Source organism: Rhipicephalus microplus, chromosome 9, assembly GCF_043290135.1.
Source record: "Rhipicephalus microplus isolate Deutch F79 chromosome 9, USDA_Rmic, whole genome shotgun sequence".
Taxonomy (NCBI): Eukaryota; Metazoa; Arthropoda; class Arachnida; order Ixodida; family Ixodidae; genus Rhipicephalus; species Rhipicephalus microplus.
In genome coordinates, this window is record NC_134708.1 from 30,443,692 (window position 1) to 30,465,162 (window position 21,471).

The following is a 21,471-nucleotide window of genomic DNA, read 5'->3' on the forward strand; positions in this document are numbered from 1 at the left end:
TTGTGTACGTATGAATAGCTGGTCAGCCTAGTGCTATACATCCTCATGCTATGGCTGTAGGAGCGTCACCATCCATCAGGGCACAATCACTCGGCACACGAAGCCACGGGAGAGTGATGGAGAGCGCGTACAGCTCGGTTGGTGCGCCACCCAGAGGCAAGAGTCTGAATTACTGAAAAGCGTATCACTTTTGAAGCCATAGAGGTCCCATCAAAAGCAAATTCTGACCGCTGGCTGCGCCAGCACGAGAGATGCGAAAAATTATCACAGGATCCCCTCAACGTATGAGGTCACATATCTACCAAATGTGTAATGCCCTTGTAGTGCCATGTCATAAAAGTTTGACGACACGTGACGACTTAATGACAAGATATCTTTATTCGATCAAAGGCAAGCTGACCACGAAAGCAGTGCAAAATCATGTTTGGTGCAGAAGGAAGGAAGGAAAATGGGAGGAAAAGAACGGCAGGGAGGTTAACCAGACTATAGGCAGCCGATTTGCTACCCTGCGCAAGAGAGGGAGATGGGGAGATGAAAGATAGAGAGCAGAGAGGGAAGGGAGATAAACACAGCACATTCGGCAGCACAGGCGCGCACACTCAGTCATAGTCCAGTCTTGTCTTTCGTGGTGTGTGACATTGCTGTTACAGCCGCTTGCTCAAGTCCGTGTCACATAGAAATTTCAACAGAGCTTCGTCGCCTTCTGTTGCAACGTCTTCTCTCGTGCACTTGAAAGAATAGTGCCCACATACATTTGGCTTCAGTGCAGAAAGTGAAAGGGGTGGTATAGGAGGATTAATTCATCGTCCCACCCCCCCCCCCCCAAAAAAAAAACGAAGATGGCAGAAAGTGAAAGGGGTGGTATAGGAGGACTGATACATCGTCCCATCCAAAAGTGATGATGGCTTTCACTTTCTACACATTCTAGGACCATGTGAGTCAGCAATCGTTCTAAGGAAGTACAGTAATAAAAAAACGAGAGGTGAACACATTACGAAGTAGAATATCATCCGCACCCCCGAACAAAAAAAAGTGCTCAGTTTGATCAAATTTGTATACGCCCTATGGCCTACCACAGAGTATCGGCACCCTTTCTTTCGCTGCCATCTGATTTGTCTTGTAGACATCGATTCGCTGGTACCTTGCCCCCTAACAATATTGAAGCGCACGTTGCAGTCGAAAACAAAACACTAATTGACGATGATTCACCCGCATTTTGGTAACATTGCATTATACGAGCATTTCACCGTAGAGCAGAGCTTTGCCTTTTATTGTTATTTAGAAACGACGACCGACCAGACATCTCAATTTCTGAAGCTTCGGCCATGCCGAGCCGTCCAGACGTCACCGCAAAATATTTCATAAATTGTTCGGCGGCGGGGAAAGCCGAAAGAAGTTTGGCAAACATTACTGTCCGTTTTGACGTCGTTGTTTACTACTGCCCCGCAGCGAAGTAGCCGGAGTTAAGAACAGTGCACCACGAAAGGCAAGCTGACGGTTATCTGCAGCGGCTCTATACCGATCACTTTGACCACTATGTGAAGCTCTCCTTTGAAGTGCGCCGTCTGTGCCGCACACGTCACCCACAGGTATCGTGCACCTGCATATACTAAGCCTACTGCTGCGTACGAATACAGGCTAAGATGGCCTCACGCACTGCTGATATGTATATTCACCCCCAAACTGCTCTCTCTCATCTATTTATATACCTTTACTTTTTATTTTTCGAATAGGGAAGACGCATGCCTGTCTGAATTCCTTTATAGCTTCGATACTGAATTATGGTAGGCGCATAGATTTCACAGCAACTACTTTTCTCTGTTACTGTTCTTGAACTGAGACCGTCAAAAATAAATGGGCCTGTATGTCTCGTTTATGAACCATAAGATTGATCTTGCTGTTTTGGGGAGTTTGTTCACATTTATAGTAAAAAAAAATTGGCCTGGTATACAGTGTATGTTTCACTGCAAATGTCATCGAAAAACGATAGTCTTATGTGTGGAGAGAGTGAACAAAACGTTGATTTGATATTCTGCGCGAGAAAATTGGTGAATTGTATTCTGGAAGTGCTGCGTTAGATAGTCCCAATCCATGCAGCAAAGGTGAACTAGCACATAGAGGCACGTTAGACACGAGCGCTATCTGGCAGTTATCTTCGAAAACGAAGAAAGGCGTGCGCACCTACGAAGAAAGATGCACGCCTGTCTCGGAGGCGATAAGGTATAGAACGCAAAGCGACGGGCAAGTGCCATCACCGTGTCGTCTTAGCAAAGTGTCGAAAACACTTGCCTTTTTGAGCATCGTGTTGCATTGTCAGCGCTGCGTGATAAACGCTACATACGGTCCTTAGAATTATTTCTGTGTTCCTTCTCTGGTACAAAGACACACGTACAAAATATTGATATTTACATCTTCTGCGTCTGTGGGCAGCACGCCGTCGTGCAGAGCTGGCCTTAAACCGAGATCCGGCAGCCGCTGAGCTTCGTGATAACCTCAACAGACTCACCGCTGCGGCGCGTCGCTGCGAGAAGCGTCTCGCCCGCGAACGGTGGATGGACTGGTGTGCGTCACTCGGTCCATCGTCTTCAACCGCCTCAATATGGCGAACGTTCCGGAGTATGGAACTAGGCACCCGTACGCCGGACCCAGCGGCCAGTGCGTGTCTGTCTTCTGGATGCACGCCAAGCCAGTTCGCTCCAGAAATAGTTAAGGCTTTCTTCCCGGCCTACAACCTGGCCCCACCACAATTCGACTGTCCGTGTAACCTGCCTCCGGAGGTTGGCGTGACTCCCAGTCCGTCGGACATCGAAGGCATGCAAGCGCCATACACGATGGCGGAGCTCCAGGCAGCAATTGACCAGGCAAAAGTACGCAAGGCACCAGGACCAGATGGGATCTCCTATGAAGTGTTCAAGAACATGGATGGCCCTGCACTGCAGTGGCTGCTGGACACGCTTAACGCAGTCTGGACGACCGGAGGGCTGCCTGAATCGTGGAAGCATGCCGAAGTTGTGCCGATACCTAAGCCGGGAAAGCACCCGAACAGCCTCTCTAATCTTCGGCCGATTGCTCTAACGTGTACGTTGTGCAAGCTTCTTGAACGCATGTTGGCGTCGCGCATCTCCTGGTGGCTGGAAAAGCACGCCTGGTACCATCCGGCCCAGATTGGCTTTCGACCGCACCTGGGCACGGAAGATGGCCTAGATCATTTGACGTCCATGGTGCTTGTGGGAAGAAGATCAAGCAGCATTCGAACCCTTCTCGCCATGGACGTTCATAAGGCCTACGACAACGTCAGCCACTCTGCGATCAATCACATAATGCAATGGCTTCAACTTCCGCCTCGCGTCTGCAACTTTGTGGAGTCTTTTCTGGCACACCGTACCTTCTGCATCAGAGTAGGCAAGGAACGAACCGGACACTTTGTAATGAAGCGGGGTGTACCGCAGGGCTCGGTTCTAGCCCCGATACTCTTCAATATTGCCCTGTTGCCCCTCGCGTGGCAACTAGCACGCATTCCAGATGCCTTCTTCCTCCTGTATGCCGATGATTTGACTGTGTGGACACTACATCCAGACCTTCAACACCAGCAGGAGGCACTCCAGAGTGCTCTCGACAAGGCGTCGGACTGGTGTGCGCGCATAGGACTGACACTATCTGCCACGAAGACTGCATTCATGTCTATCACCAACAGACGAGGTCGCCGTCGCCTCCTGCAGACGCCGATATGTTTGAGCCTAAATGGCCATACCCTCACCCCTGTATCCACTATACGTGTGCTCGGGGTCGAATTGGACGCATCTGGCTCTGCGAATGCGTGGGTTCGCTCTGCTCGCCGGAAGAGTGCTAATACCCTCCATCTCATTCGTCGCATCTCTCAAAAGACGGGGGGTGCCTGTTCTCGAATGGCCCGTATCTTGGTGCGATCAATCCTACAACCTCGGCTCGTTTATCAAGCTCAGTTTCAACGACTGACTTTGAGAGACTGGGACTTGCTCGAAACCGCCAACCGAGATTCCATGAGGGCGATTACATGCCTTCCCCGTATGACACCTATCACGACCCTCCAGGCGGAAGCGCAGCTCAACACCATCGACGAAATTGTACACCAGCGTCGAGTCGCTCGCTACCTAAAGAGTCAAGCTGTTCCTGCGGCGGCAGCTCTAGCTCACTACTATGGTTCAACGCTGCCACAGCCTGACGCACCCGTGGCAGAAGTTCCACCATGGCTCAAGGCACAGGCCAGTGACAACCGACCACTGACCCGCCTGCGACAATCCACCCGACAAGCGGCGCAGGAGGGCATCGTCACTACCACCGAGAACTCACTAGCGGTATACGTAGACGCAGCTACCGATAATTGCGTTCTGCACACCAGTCTCGTATGCCCCGCGCAACCTGAAATCCAACATATCTGCTCTTACGTAACAGAGGCACCGTTCCCATCCGTATTAGCGGAGCTCACTGCTATACGGGACGGGTTAACAGTTATGATATCCAAAATGGATTCTTTGTCACACGATAAATTGCTTGTATATACGGACTCCACGCAGGCAGTTCGAGAGCTGCGAAAAGTGACCAGCTCCATCGATATAGCCTCCGATATACACCGACTGATCCACTCATGTGCCTGTCCTGTCCGCGTTCTGTGGACCCGCCGGTCTGCACCGGCTCAAGTGGAAGCAGATGCCGCTTGCCATCCAGCGACTGTTCAACACCCGCTGCCTCTACTTCGTTTGTCCCCGAAGGACAGCTTGCTTGTGCACAAAGAAACCCTCCGGCGCTCCACGCGTGCTCTCATTCCTCCGCGTGGATCTGACCTTCCCGGCGGCTTAACTCGCCGAGAGGAGGTTGCGCTCAGGAGGATTCGTGTGGGCGCCGCCTTGACTCCTGCAATCCGGGCTACATGGACATCTGGTGCACAGCCTCCCCCAACGACGTGCCCATTCTGCGTTGCCCCAGCCACAGAGGCAACGCTTGATCACCTATTGGGAACCTGCCCGGGCCTTCACCAGGCTCGCACTCGCCACCTACGCGGCCTTCACCACCACCCCGGCCGACCACCTGACTTGACGCGCTGGACGCACGGTCCACTGCATCGACAACTCCTGGCCTTCATACAGGAAACAAAACTTTTCCTTTTTATTTAACTGATGCCGTAGGGCATACTAGCGCCAATAAAAAAAAAAAAAAAATATTGATATGTTGTTATGGTGCCTCAGACATGCGCAATAATTGCTTTTTAGTTGACAATCACACAAGTGTGAACGCTGAAACTTGAGCAATATCGGTGGGCGCTGCAGATGTGGTTGGCCGTTTGGGGTATCACTTGGTGCCTTTTGGGGTATCGTTACAGCCGGCAAACAGACAAATGTACAGACAGAAAGACAGGCAGACCGAAATTTTCGCGTGCATGTACCCCAAGAAACAGTATCGTCTTTAAAAACAAAGCGCGAAAACGACAGGGCAGAAACCGAAGAGACAGGACAAAGCTCTCACATGGCTCTTCTGTTTCTTCTGTGCGCTACCAGCGTTTGTGTGCTACCTGACTCAAGAATGAGTCAACCATATTTCGCCAATGCAAGCATGATTTTATTTCGATGTCTCGCAGTTTACTGACACAGCTTTACTTCTGTCTTTACTCTTTTTTATGTTAATTTACTATATAGTGCAAAGTACTTGTCGTTAAATATCACTGTCTACGAAGTGAATGAACAGATAAGCAAAGAAAGCACTGCCGCTCATAAGCTTTCAAAAAAAATCAGATATAAGAAATCCCCTATCAGTAGAAGTACAATGCGCGTCAATCTTATGGGTTGGAGCTCAACGCACTGGCCATTTACGAAGATGCAGACAAATTCATACATAAGGCGGCTGTCAGTGAGGAACCCCCTATATTTATGTTGTATACTAAGATAGTTGTTGCTCTTTTAACTGCAAATTACATAACGTAGTGGGCACAGCAGGAAATCGTTTTCGGGTTGGGATTAGTATTAAAACCCAGCCCTTATGAGTTTTCGTGAGTGTGTTTGTGAGTGTATGTACACACATGCAAAATACAAAAATTTTTAACTCTGTTCCCCCCCAGCTACGCTAGTATATTACCCCATAAGTCAAGCTATGGATCGGGTAAGATTGTTCTGCTCTTAACCGAACAAAATGCTCGCGAGCGCCACAGTACGTCAAGAGTTCCTTTCCAGGCTTGAAAAAGAAAAAAAAGACCCTGTTTTGACGTCGACGCCGTTCTAGGTCCGTTATATCTTCTATAACTATCATGATATTGGCACATCTTCTTAAAATGAAAACATTTTCGTAACGGTTTTTGAGAAAAGACTATCTCAGCCAATCATAAAGCGGAGTATCATTAGCAAAGCCACATTATACAATGGAAAAAGGCACGTGCGAAATATAAGTTGTCTGATTGCCACTCACAGATATTGTTTGCTTCGGGCATGCAGCTGTTACAACACTCGGCTGCTGACCTTGAATTTACACGTTTGATCCCGGCCGTGGAGGTGCATCTCGATGAACGCTAAATCGAATAGAAGCCCCTTGCACTGTTCGATTTCAGTGCACGGTAAGAAACAACAGAAGATCAATAGTTTCGGAGTATTCCAGTACCGCATTTCTCATAATCGTATCGTCATTTTGGAACGTAAGACCTCGCGTATTAATGCCGATGGTTGTCGTCTGATTCCTTTCTCGGTTCTGCTCCGCTGCAAACTCAGGCGACAGTTTCGAAGCGGTTGAGAAAGAATCGTATTGTAACATAGCGAGAAATACGGCCCACTTCATTTTGAAACGGGGCTATTGAAGCGAGTGACCTAGAATTTTGACGCCCTCAAAGGCCCGAAGCATGCGCGTTGTGGTTTATCCTTATAGTCCCTTTGAAAGCAACGCGGACGGCGATTTCTGAGCGATGCGAGCAGACGTTCAGAAATAAACCAAAGCAGACGCCCACTCTACGTTTCCAAACTGCACTGTTAAAGGAAGGATCGTGGAAACTTGCTGCTAAAGAGAGGCGCATTGTAATCGGATGAAGGTGTAACGGTCGCCCACAGCAAACCATTCACCCCCTTACACGTCGTCTCCGAAGTGCCTTGTGCTCCCAAAGTGTCGGTTTTCCTGCTTAAGCCTAACAATAAGGAAACAAAAACACTGAGGTCGTTTTCGTCTTTAGTGTCCACAGCCATGCTCGTACGTTTTGATGACTGCTTGAGAAATTGTCCGCTAGCACGCTGACTCCATTCTCCATATCTGTGGGCCAGAGGAAACTTGATCTATGGAAAAGAGAGTACGGTTCTTTTTTTTTATTTTTATTATTCCGTCAGCTATATACTGTAGCCAAGACGACGCGGCTTTTGCGACCTCCAAACTCTAATGACCCTAGGAACCTCTCTTCGCACTTGTGATACGAATAGAGAGTGTGCTCGTGAGAAATAAAAATTGAAAAGTTGTAAAAGAAGTCGGGTAGCGTAGTGGGTTTAGCGTTTGGAATGGAAGTGGCTCTTGCGCCCAGATTTTCGATGTCTTCTCTGGAGCATCAGTTTGTTTACGTTGCAGCACTGAGTGCGCACCACTGCAGGTCTTTTTTTTTCTTTTCTTCTACTTCGTATCATGTACATGCACACGCTAGGCCTGGTCGCCTCGCAAAACTTGTTTTTCATGGGCCCCGAAGGAGCCCCGACTCTAGAATGGGCCCACGGTGAAGCCTTCGCGCATCCTCCCAGTTTCGCATCCAACTTTTGCTTTTTCTGCGTTGCGATGTTTTGTTCTCTTCCTTGGATGCGTTTCCGGAAACGTGAGAGGCCTGCGTTTGACTCTTGCGTCCATTCCTTAAACGTGTCGGATGTTTTCAGCAAACGAAGGGCAGTGTACGTGTGAAGTGTAATGCAATACGTGCTCTGTTCAGGCACTCCTAGAGAGAGCCTAGTGTTCGAGGTGAGAGCCTGGGGGCACCGTAGTGTGTCCCTTTGTGGAGCGTAGCAAGGCGCATGCGCGGCACTGCTGTCGTCTGCACACGATAACGCAAAGCAGACGGTTCTTCAAGACGCTCGGCCCGCAGTTCGAAGTTCGTCGCTAAGATACACGAACTGTACAAAGTTAACAGCGCCGTCAAGAGCACAGCTCTACTTTCTGCATCGATGCAATGCAGTATATTGCTGGGCACAATTTGAAGCAATAAACTTCGCTGTGCTAAACCTAAGGAGCGCGGCATGGGGGTGGGGAAGAGGGAGAGGGGTAAGAGACAGGGGGCACGTGGTCTTTGGAAGATACTGCATGTTTAGAATAAAGTTGTTTATACCGGAACGTGCTGCGTGATAACACGTCTCTGCTCTTCGCAGTGTTGGGAGTCAACGCACCCGCGGGAGAAAGTCGTATATATGTGCCACTTCAGGCCTAACGCGGAAGCCAAGCGTAAACGAACTCTGGTTGGAGGCTCTCGGCCGTATATTTTGCGGGGAGTACATTTTGTCAGCGTTCGCGTTTGGACACTGATCTTCATTGAAGGCTATTTGCATGTTGCAGTGGAGATGTGGAGCAACAACTTCGTCGTTTGTCCGAAGTGCCACAGTTGAGACAAAAGAAAACTCGTATGCTTCTTTTTTATGCCACTGGGAGAGTTAGGCCTAATGGACTTCCGCTTGACCATACAGCACGCACGTCTCGTTTTGTTGCTGACCCAAGAGAGAGTCAGCATGAGGTTATTCGCTCATGGGCCAACTGTAAATGCTGCCCACACAAAGAAAAAAACGACAATTCAGGTGTCATGTGATTTAAGAAAGGACGTCTGATGCTCGAAAATACTACTCTCCGCAAAACAATATTATTGGTTCAATTGTTGTTTACAATATTCATTGTTTCTTTCTTTTAGCTGACATAGCTTTTATCGAAGAGACTCGATTTTTTGCATTGTTTTCCGGAGGCATCACTACAAATGCGTTTTCTTGTTTTCGCAAACTCTGGTTCAAATTCAATGCACTGGCGCATGTATTGAAGTATCGTTGACATTTCTAAAAGTCCTTGAACTCGCCCGCGTTAGTGTTTATACGGAATAACCATACTCACGCATGCTAAATCACTAATTTATTCTGCGCATAAGAGACATCAATATACTTTAAGGAACGACGTTGCATATGATGATTCGACTTGTCAGCTAGTGGCTCTAAGTTCGATGGTTCGTCTCCGACGATGGCGGTCGCATATAGATAGACTTGAAACGCTAAAGCTCTTTGTACTTTGCGATGTCAGTGCAAGTTGAAGAGCACCAGATGGATGAAATTTCCAGAGCCCTTCACCACGGCGTGGCCCATAGCCAAGACGTCGTTTGGTGCTTAAAACAACCTACGTAGTTGTTGTTAGCTATTCGAGTTCGCGTGCATATTTTAAAGACGACAGTCTTTCGTGGGAACCTTCGACGCAAAAATTTTGGTCTATCTGTCGGTACATTTGTCTGTTTGTCCACTCTTAACGGCATCGGGTACTTGAAATGGCCGACCCCATCCGCAGCACCCGCCAATGTTGCTCAAGCTTTAGCGTTCATACTCGTGCAATTGTTAATTAAAAAGCAACTATTTCACATGTCTAGGGCACATTAACAGCACGCATATATTCTGCATATGCATCTTTTACTAGAACAAGCATGCATAAGAAATTTTAAGGACCGTATAGCGCTTATCATGCTGCGCTGACCATGCAGCGACTGCACGAAAATGCGAGTGTTTTCAACGCTTTGCTAAGAGGAGACGGTGCTGGCACCTACCCGTCGTCTTGCGTTCTACACCTTATCATCTCTGAGACGGGTGCGCACCCTTCTCAAAGCTACGTGCTTCGTTTTTCAAGCCCCCCACCACGGTGGTCTAGTGGCTAAGGTAGTCGGCTGCTGGCCCGCAGGTTGCGGGATCAAATCCCGGCTGTAGCGGCTGCATTTCCGATGGAGGCAGAAATGTTGTAGGCCCGTGTAGTGAGATATTGGTGCACGTTAAAGAACACCAGGTGGTGCACGTTAAAGAACACCAGGTAAAGAACTCCAGGAGCCCTCGACTACGGCGTCTATCATAATCATGGGTGGTTTTGGGACGTTAAACCCCACAAATCAATCAATCAATTGTTTTTCAAGAAAACTGCCAGATTGCGCTCATGTCTCACGTGTGACGTGACTTGATGCGCTCGTTCGCCTCCGCTGCAGGCTCGAGGTACTCTATCGCAGCGCCTCCAGAATAACATTCACCAATTTTCTTGCGCAGAACATCAAATAAATGTTTTGTTCAGTTTCTCCACACGCAAGAATATCGTCTTGCGACGACATTTGCAGATTAACATGCAGATAGGGGGCCAATTTATTTATTTTCTAGGCACTCTCCTTTGGTACTTAATGCCTAATGTGCACCTTGATCGGGGCCCATAATCAGGAACACTTTCTTCGTTTTATGCAACAGCTGTCGTGTTTTTTTTTTCGTCATATTCGGTCGACCTGCCCTGGGTTCGATGTGTTGGGCAATCCTATCGTTGACACAACAGCCGCTTTGTTGCTCCTGTTAGTTCTTCAGGCACGCCGCAACCGCTCTAGTCGTGTGTCTGGGAGCACGCTGATGGCATCATTTCTGCCTGTCCATATTCGGGACTGCATGTGGCGGCTGGGATGGGGTGTTCTTCCCACCCTTGACCACATCGAAAGGTGGAGAACGGTCCAGTCAACAACATGCCCGAACTGCTCCCTACGGGAAACAAATATGCATGTTTTGACACAATGCGTCGTTGCTCGTGTTTTCTGGAGGGCCGTGCATGCTGGATTTCGCGGCCTCGGACTAAATCGCATTGTTTCTTCTGGGTGTTGTCCTCGAGGCCACTTCGCCTGCCTTCTAATTGTTGCAGGTGCCTATTGTCTTTGGCGCAAGCGCTGTGAGGCGGTTGCAGCAGGTCGTTGCCATCACGCTCTCTTCCAGATTTTGGAGTGACTGTACAAATAACTACTCTCTTTTTTGTGGAAGGAACTCTTCTTTCTCGATGAGGAGGAATTCCTTCTACACAGGTCCTGCCCTTTTGTGTTCGTATGCGAGAGACGTGTAAAGCTTGTGTTCAGGCCTGCCTGGTACGGTAGGCCATTTTTTGTTTAGTACTCGCAGAAATACCTTGTGAATACTATGTAAATACTTAACAAATAGATGTTTACGTTTCATTTGTGTGGTTTTCATTTACCGTGTAATGTACATATGTATACAGATCTTTTTGTAACAACTTTTGGTGTGTCTGTGTATGTTGTGTTCCGCTTACATGTGTAAACATACCTTTTTTGTCACAATTGTTTATGTGTCTGCAGATGTTGTGTTCCATCGCGATGTTCTGTTCGATTGTACTTGATGTCCACTGTCCGTGAGAATAAATTTCTCTAAACACAAAATCGACGCACAAACTTAAGAGGGTGAACTTCTTACGGCGTAGGCTTGTCTGCCGTCGTAGTTGTCTGTCGTAGGCACCCCTAGTACATGGAGTGCTCACTAGATAGCGTTGCGGCACTCGCTCAACTCCGATGCGTGCGAGACGCGTGCTTGCGTCTGAAAGCAGACGGACGGACATACATATAGACGGACGAATGAACGGCCGGCTGACTTTGATGATGCACTGGGCATGACTCACGGTGTTACCGATGAACCTCTGGAGCTTCGTTCACTCATCATCATTCACTCCATGGGCATGCGGATTTTTTAAAGCATGCTCTCCAGTAGTAGAGTACGTCATGCTATACTTCGTATAAGGAGCTTTTCGCAGCGATTTGGAAGGTACAGGCGCGCTCAGCCAATCATAAGAGAGCGCATTTCATAAATCTGTTCCTACGCGAATGTCGCGTCCGTGAGTATGTAAAGTGGCTCCACCTGTGCGGAATATTGTGTATTATACTAATTAACCTTCTAACTTGTTTAACAGTGAAAGCTGTATATGGCTAGCATAACTGAAGAACCATTCGATAGCGATGTCATAAGCGGTCTCCATTGGCTGTGTTATCAGTTACGTCATTTGCGGTGTCGTGCCCAAGCACGCGCGCCCTTGGCTGCGTTGTGAATAAACACGCGATGTGAAACGCTTGCAACAACGTAACGTTACGGCGTCAATAGGGAGCTTTAAAATAACGTTTGGAGGCGCTGCGGGCATAGCGGATGCCATATGAGTTTTAAAATAGCGTTAGCTCCCCCTAGGGAAAAGTCTAGGGAATTTCGCTCCTACCGCAAGCTCAAATGCACGGAAGCTACAAACAGCACTTCGCGAGCCTCGCGTGCCGCGATCGCCGCACGCTATTTCGGATTTTCTGCGAGGGTCGCGAACGCGAACGGCGGCTCGCGTGACGACGCATGCGCAGTGGCAAAAACCATACCGCAAGGGCTCACGGCGCGCTATTCAAAAACTACCTAATGTGATGATTGCGGGAGTGCGTTCACTGGAGTGAACGCCCACTTTCGGTTGGAGTTTTTCCAGAGACACTTTGGCTTCTGGAGCGACCTTTGTGACAGCCTGTGGTTCGAGAACAGCCACTGTGATTTACGCACTGCGAAGTGCATGTTACCGCTCATTACACTCTTTAATGACCGTGATCATGCTAGGCACAATGTGCGGCATGTGAAATAAACACTGTGGTAAACTCGGGGCAAACGTGTGTCTAACCTTATTTTAAGAAGCACGGACATGTAACAAATAACCAATAATTGTGAAAGGTTTAAGTGCAGCGGCGGGTTGAACAACGTTAAGTTGAACCACGGAGTGCTTGGGTGGCGATTTTTTAAAAACTAATCATCGAGAAAAAAAGTTGTTGGCTTGCAAGCACAAGTGTTACGTGTAGGGATATAGACCACACGACCATCGACATCCCCACAGTGCACCCTGATTAGCATGCTTCTGATGCTACGTTTTTTAATATATACTGTGCGTCTATATACAAGGCAGCGTTGTTTTGTTGTCTGCATCCACGTGACTTCTTTCAAATGTGACACCTATTGTTGACGCATTGCGACAACGTCCTTTGTGAGTAAACAATAGCGTGCTTACAATTCGAGGAACCGACCCTTCCCGTCTTCAAAGAGTCAAAGGAGTGAAAGCGGTGACATATCTTGTTTGTTTGTTTGTTTTTCTCGCTTTCCGTTCCTTTCCGATCTGTTGAAATGCATTTCCAATTTCGTCGGCGTTTACTGAATCCCGAGTGAATTATCGATTGCGGGTCTTCCCTGGCGAGCGAATCCCTAAAAAACGTTCGAAAGTGGCGGAAAAGTAAACATCCCTCCCCAGTTTTGTAGCGATATTCCATTTAACGCTTTCAATCGAATCTACTGCAAGTTGTTTCCGTGTCCTAGTAAAAAAAATACTTTAATCTTTCTTTTTTTCAGTAGCCTAAAGCATATATAAAATTTCTAGCTATCTGCCTCTCACTGCCTTGAACCTTACAAGCATCTCATTCGTTCTGAAGTTTAGAGGAGGGCTCTCTCTCACTCACTCACTCACTCGCTCACTCACTTACTCATCACTCTTTGAATATTATAAATAATTATTTAAATAATTACCCAAGCTTTTATTTCTGTAAGTTATATATGTGGTAATGCTGGAAAGGTAGCCGCAGCAACAGCACTTTGATAAGGGAAAGCACCCCTACTGTGTGCAGCAACATGGTCATGCTACAAAACGTAATTGTGAAGGACATAAAAAAAAAAATCCAGCATATCCACGGAGTGAAAAAGGATGAGCGGGGCGAAGCTGTCTGTTCATCCGACTGCACCGGCTGAGTGAGTCATAGAAATAAGCGGTCACGTACCAAGAGAGACATGCGCATGTACAGATTCATGGCCGGCTTAAGGACCTTCGCAATTAAAAGCACATATCAATGTGCGCACTTGAAGACAGTGAGAAAATCTCAATAAAATATCTGGGGTTTCACGTCCCGAAACCACGATGATTATGAGAGACCGTTCCTAGTGCAGGGCTCAAGAAACATTGGGTTATTTTGTGTCCTTTAGGCGGCACCGATATGATCACGCAGCATACACGAGCTTTCAGCATTTCGCTTCCATCGACATGCGACCGCAGCAAATAGGATCAAACCTGCAACCTTCGGTCAGGAGCCGAGCATCATAACCACTGCTTTACCACCGCTGTAGATGAGTGAGAGAACACAAAAGGTATAGACAATAATCAATTTGTTCACAGGGGTCACAGGCTGCGTTAGAGCGGGATATCTTATGGTCATGGTATTAATATCGAAAGTGAAACATAAAATTAGAAAGAAACGAACGAATGAAAGAATAAAGAATGATCAAGAGTACTGTGCATGAGTTACTATTTATTTATTTATATATTTAAATAATAATTTAGGCCTTTCAACACTCGCACTGACATCTTTCAGTGTTCATTTTTTCTGGATGCTGTAAAACAATAGAAGTATTTACCCCACCATGTTGCTAATAGTACCGATGTGCAATCTTTTGACAGAGAAATTGATGCCTATTTTGGTCAGGGTTGAATTGAACTATACTGCCAATTTTGGTTTCTTGTGTGCAGTGCGATTTGAGTGCCAGTTGTTTTAGTTTTCTGTTTATACTTACTACTGTACTCCCTCCATGTTACGACCCTCAAGCGAGGGTTGACAGTATAAATAAATAAGTAAATAAATAAAAATAAATTTATTTATTTATAATAACAGAAGTGCTGTTGGCACTATTGCACAATTGGGTAGCATACTGCTGGGGCCGACAAAAGGTCGCCACAAAGAAATTCACGAGCACCACCATCACCTTAACCATTAAAAAGCCGAAGACAAGTTTATTTCAAAATGTGCACATACTTTCCTCGTCACCCTAACACAGTGATCCAGTTAATATGGGGCTCGACTGCTGAACCGGAAGTTGCGGGATCACATCCCGAACGAGGCGGGTGCAGTTTCGATGAAGGCTGAAATGCTTGAGGCCCGTGTGCCTAGATTTAGGTGCCCGTTAACCATTCATTGATTGATACGTGACGTTTAACGTCCGAAAACCACCATATGATTATGAGAGACGCCGTAGTGGAGGGCTCCGGAAATTTCGACCACCTGGGGTTCTTTAACGTGCGCCCAAATCTGAGCACACGGGTCTAGAACATTTCCGCCTCCATCGGAAATGCAGTCACCGCAGCCGGGATTTGAACCCGCGACCTGCGGGTCAGCAGCCCAGTACCTTAGCCACTAGACCACCGCGGCGGGGTGTGCCCGTTAACCAAGTGGTGAACGTTTCCGCAATCCTCCACTGCATCTCTGACAATCATGTCGTGGTTTTGGGATGTTGAATAGCAAAAATAATTAATATTATATTCCTGCGGCACCCATTGCGTAAAGCAATTTCGTAGTTTGCGTACAGCAACAAAAATCTATTCGGTGGCGAAGACCGAAATTGGCCCGTTTCGGTTGACACTTTGCCAATTTAAAAAGAGGCTTCGAAATATCAAACAACACACTAGAAACGCATCAGTGGGACCATGTATAGATCCTAATGTTTACTCGATATAGCGCCTATGACACATGTAGGTGCTTCGGGGTGACGCAGAAGACGCCTTCAATAATATTGGACGTGGTATCCTCTGAGTCGCATCGCACACTCCTACAATGAGCGTGCAGGATGGGGAAGAAAAAGGGGGCAGGTGCACCTGCGTCGTTTCTACGGAAACTCGCACGTCACTACGAATCTATGGCGAAATTTAGCCCCTCTGTAAGTGGGTTAAGTCCGTTGCACAAAAAGCACAGGGACGCTCCTTTTTTTTTTTTTCCACTTGAAAAGCAAAATGCGCGAAACTTTCGGAGAAATTGGATTTTCTCTTTTGGATTTGTGCGCCTTTTTTTAGTTTTAGCTCATCCATTGTTCAGCCCACCGACAAAACGAAATGCGTTCTGGCTTTTTGAATTTCACAAAGTGCATTTCCGTCACTTAAGTGTGAGTGCCCACGTGTATTTATATGTACACATGTATCTACATTTTGTGTGTGTGTGTATGTGTGTTCTTTGGCTAAATGTAAATGGAGTGTCACTTGCTTTTCTCTGTTGCTTATCTTCCCAATAAAAATTCAATGTCGCGAAGAATGCACGCCTTTTTGTGTACCAAGACGGCGTTGAAAGCGTTCGTCTCTTTACCTGTGATCGCTATCTCAAAGAGAAGGCCAGTGCACCGCGTTCCGCTTTGTCGATGTTTGAATGCAATTTGCTCCAGGCTCAAGGAGCTTTCTTACTTTCTTTATTTCTTTCTTGCTTTCTTTATTTCATTCTTCCTTTTTTTCTTCTTTATTTCTTTCTTTCTTTGTTCCTTTCTTTCTGTTTTTTTTCTTGCTTTGCGTCTTTCTTTCCTTTTTCTTTTCTTTCTTTCTTTGTTTATTTACTTCTTTCTTACTTTGTCTTGTCATGCTATCTTTCTGTCAGCGCCAGTATTTTAAATCGTCTCGCCTCTTTTTGTACTCTGCACATTGTTGCCTGCCCACTCTTCTATCACTGTATACCCACCGTGTTTTGCATCTATGCTGTTTTTTTACGGAACAAAATATGAACTCGTTTCTTTACAATACCAATTCAAGAATATAAGAAGACAACCAGTTCACAGCTTTCAATTTTTCTAATGCCCCAGAAGTTTCTGAACTGCTTTCGTGTTGTCGTCATTGTTTCTTTCCTTCTTGTATATGGTGTCGGTGTCATCGCTTTATGATGATTTCTAGCAACGCGCATAGATTCTTCAAGAAAGTTTCAAGTTCGCTTCAAAATTCTGCCGTTCTTTTTGGGCAACTATGCTCCTTTTTACTGCATAACCCGTTTTTGCTCGATAGTTGCAGCGTATGACGAAAGCATCACTTCATTTTTTTTTCTCGTACCCTTGTTCCCAAGTCTTCCCTCAAACAAGCAAACAGAGAAATCATATCGCGATATCACACCTAGATACGCTGAATGTTGTGAAAGAGCTTCAAAATATGCAAGGTTACTTGACACATACGCTGCGCACGGTTCAAAAAGAAAATATTAATGAAAAACAACGCTTGAACGAAGGAAACGGGACGAGACATAAAAGAGACAGTTGAGAATAACAATAAGGAAAGTGCATGCATAGCGACATGCATTTGCTTGTTTATTATTTTATAATGCAGGCTTTTATATATCCTTGATTATTTATATATGTATGTATTTATTTATTCCGAATGCCCGACCGATGAAAACGTTCGGCTTGGTTCTTCTTTCGCGACGCCTTTTTTTTTTTTTTTTTTTTTGAGCCCAGATACTTTTTTATTTCAATATGTTGTGCACAAAAGCGCGAGCGATGTATTTTTGAAGCTCGCATGCTTATGTTTTTTTCGCAAACACTTGACAATTTTTTATTGTCGCCTTTTCTCGTGTTTGCATACAACTTCCCTCTCTTGTGATTGTCGTCGCTACTCCTTTTGCTTGCTTTTTTTTTGCCCATGTGCACTTCTGACAAAGAACGTTTCCCTAAAGTGAAGCCCTGGAAGTCACGTTTACCAGGCGACTCAAAAGCCTTCATTTTTATTGTGTTTTCTACAGGCGGAGTGGTTGGGCAAAGGCTTCATCTTCTTATGTGATGCTTCATTTTGTGACGTTTTTTTTTTTCTTCCCTTTCAATGGGGATACATATATGTGGATCCTCGTGGCTCAAGGAAAAATACAAGCACTTTTCGGTTGGCTGTCTACACTTTATCTCCAGGAGACGTCGCCTCAGGAGTTTTTTTTTTTAAACTGAAGCGTCAACCTTCGGCATTTATTTCTGCGCGCACTTTGCTATAGAACACTGTTACACCCCCGTTTTCAAGATTAAAAAAAAATGATACTTTTGTTGTTCAATATAATTGTGTAATAAGAAAGTAGCAGCCGATCCTTTTGTCGTGTTTCTGTAAACAATGGTGGTCATTGGAGCTTGTTTGAAATCAATGAGCCCGACTGGTTTCATTTGTGAACCATGCGTGGGATGGCTCCATAAATGAATATTTCAAGGGAGTAACGTAACTATAGAAAGGTCGAGCGTTGTAATAAAACTCACAGAGTCGTTTATTCGTAAGATGACACGAAGGCGAAAGCGTTCAAGTTCTTTTTTTTTTAATCGAAGTATTAATCTTTCCCCCCTCACGTTCCCCTCCGAAAGTTTCCGGCACCTAGAGGTATTTTGCCCTGCCTCGAGAATCAGCAGTAATGCTAGTTTTCTGCACTTCCCCTGATTTAGCATAGCCTCCGTGATCGGTCCAGTTTCGAGTAGTCAACAGCTTCATGTGATGACGTCATTGTGTAACGTCGCACTAGGGGACAAAGAGCGGTGCCATTATATAGGCTCTAATGTGGGGGAATGGTGACCCCGCGTTAACGTTGTGATGAAGTTTTGCATGACTATAGTTGACGCCGACGCCACAGGATACTATCGGTCAGGAGGAGGAGGAGGAAGAGAGGAAATGAAAGGCAGGGAGGTCAACCAGACGCACGTCCGGTTTGCTACCCTGCACGGGGGAAAGGGCTGAGGGGATTAAAGGAGAAGAAAGAGAGAAGTGAAGGGAAACGTGTGTGTAGATGTGACCTTGTCCATTGCACATACTTACTGTCGGTCAACTTTCACGTTAAAAGAGGCATCTAAGTCTCTATAAAAAAATGTGTTAAAGTATACTCACTATGGGTGCGTCATCGAAATGTATTCTGTCGGCGAACTAAAAGCAACATGCTGCATAATGATTATGATCAACATTAGGGATCGAATACTTGGGGAAAACATTCAAAAACTTTAAGGAAATCAAATTCCTAAAACACTTTTTCATGATCGTGAGAAGGTCCACTATAGTTGGGCCGTGCTACAGAGATGAATGTCTGTTACGAACTGCGCTACTGACTAAGGTATTGAGGATAAAAGTAAGTTGTTCTCACTCACTGACTTCACTTCGTTCTCGAACACATGGGACGGTTTTATGCTCTCCCATGGTAGAGTACCAATCACTTAAATCGTTAAGAACTTTCTTCTAAACAAGTACTTTGTTCCATACCACGATGGAATAATTTTTTGTAAACAAGTTTTTTTCCAATTCACCTGCTTTCAAGCTACTCCTTCCGTGATCGTTTCCCCCTTGACTGAACGATGACGTCATCATCATGTGACGTCACGTTATGCGATGTTACAGTGATATGAACACAAGTTCGGATCCTTGAGGGGACGTACAGCTCAACTCGTGTTACCCTGTCGAAACGTGAAGAAGTACATGTGTTTTATGGAAGGTTATCGACTCGCGCTCCTTCGAAGAATGGCGGTGGCCTTCAAACGCGGCATTGTCTTATAATATTAACATATCAGTTTATTCGCTTGCAGATTGTCTAACAAGTGGTGTTTATAGTCAAGGTGGCTTTCTTTTGAGGCACGAAGCATGAAAAATAATGAAACAAGCGAAATCGGAGAGTTTTCCGATGCGTGTTTCTTGCATGAACAACCGCAACGTCTTGAACGCCGAATATGGTTCTTTCCCTCCCAAAGCTTCAAGTGTATACGAGACATGACACGAGCCTGTAACTATCAGGGGAGAACGAATAGAGAGAGAAAAGACATTTGTGGTACGATGCCTTTTTCGGACAGCTGCTTTAAACGCACCCAGAGTAAAAATAAAATAAGATAAAGAACAAGCAGGATGGGACAACAAATAACTTCTGTCTGGACAGTGAGGACGCAAAGTGCAGCGAAAAAGACACGATATTTTCCTTTGCCCTTTCTCCCACTGCTATGAATTAATTCTTCGCGTCTTCTCTGTACATACACACAGAGTGGAGTGCACCGCCTCCTGCTTCGTGCAGGGACAGCACGTTCTCTTATCCTGCCAAAGGAGCGACTGTTGTGCGACGTCGGGAGCGAACAAAGGGGGAGCTGCGACGCCCACCCGTCATTGATGAAAGAAGGAGGAGGAGGAGGAAGGGAAGAAATGAAATGCAGGGAGGTCAACCAGACGCACGTCCGGTTTGCTACCCTGCACTGGGGGAAGGGGTGAGGGGATTAAAGGAGAAGAGAGACAGAGAAGTGAAGGGCAACGTGTGTGTAGATGTGACCTCCATTGCACGCTTATAAGCGGTCGCGTAGTCCGGTCGTCTTTAGAAAACTTAGAAAATGCCCGCGTCGCTTTGCTGGCCAGCGACACGTAGAGCCATGAGCCAAGTATCTTCTCTTCGGAAAAAGGTCTACTGTCTAGTGTCTCTAACGTTTCGCGTAGCAAGTTGCGTTCGCTCGCAAAACGTTCACATGAACAGAGTAGATGTTCTATTGTCTCGCCAGTGTGGCGACAAGCAAATAACCAGGACAGAAAGAAAACTAGGGAGCAAGAATAGAAATAGTCGTGTGAACGCGAGTTTCGTGCAATGGTGCACCTTTCGAAGCTTTGGGACGTTAAACCCCACAAATCAATCAACCCTTCGAAGCTGCCGGTGACTGAGAGCGCACACACGGTGTGGTCGTGGAAATCGCAATAAAACCCGCTACAGCGGTCTAGTGGCTAAGGCACTCTGCGGCTTACCCCTAGGTCGCGGGTTCGAATCCCAGCCGCGGAGGCCGGATTTTCGACGTAGGCGAAAATGAGTAAAGCCCGTGTGCTTGGATTTAGGTCTACGCTGAAGAACCGCGGGTGACAGAAATTTCAGGAGACCTCCACTACGGCTGTCTCTCGTAATAACATGGTGGCTTACATTTAGGTGCGACAATATCATCTGGGCTATATGTTATTCTGTCATTCGTATTCTAATATATAAATAAAAGTGCGATGTAATTTGAGCGCACTTTGAAAATTACAAAGCATGTTTGGCGAAAGCCTGTGGCCATTCGACTATGTCATGTGTTTTATTTTTCTTTTTTCTTTTTTGTAGCCAAACGTTGCACATCTTGGGCACTACCTCCAGCGTTAGCAATAAAACCGTGCGAAAAAAACTCCATAAAGTTGCCATGAAGAAAGCGTACCTGTAGTTGAGGGAGAAAGAGGGAGGGGTGCATAAACGAGGAACGCATCTGTGGTTGTGTCCGTTTTGTCACTGTTGAACGGAGGCATTCTTTTTCTGGACAGCGACGTACCGTGGATGACATTCAAATCAATCCTTTTTTTTCTGTGCTCTCGTCGTTGTCGTCGTTGTCGTCGTCGTCCTAGTAGTAGTAGTAGCAGTAGTAGTAGTAGTAGTAGTAGTAGTAGTAGTAGTAGTAGTAGTAATAGTAGTAGTAGTAGTAGTAGTAGTAGTAGTAGTAGTAGTAGTAGTAGTAGTAGTAGTAGTAGTAGTAGTAGTAGTAGTAGTCACACAGGCTTCACGTGGCCAAAGTGAGGGAAGGTTGAATAAGGATGATGATGTTGATGATGGCGATGATGATGATGATTATGCTAAATGATTGTAAATACCCTCAAAACGATAATCAGTGGGATGCTAGTGACGATGATGCTCGAAAAGATTGCGACTATGATGACGTGCGAGATCGCTAG

At 46.2% G+C, this 21,471-nt stretch overlaps 1 protein-coding gene across 1 annotated transcript in view; it reads right to left on the reverse strand.

Annotated features, from left to right (window-relative positions):
- LOC119164960 (uncharacterized) overlaps positions 1-21,471 on the reverse strand; it is a 98,802-nt gene that overhangs the window by 22,625 nt on the left and 54,706 nt on the right. The gene's annotated exons all lie outside the window — the stretch shown is intronic.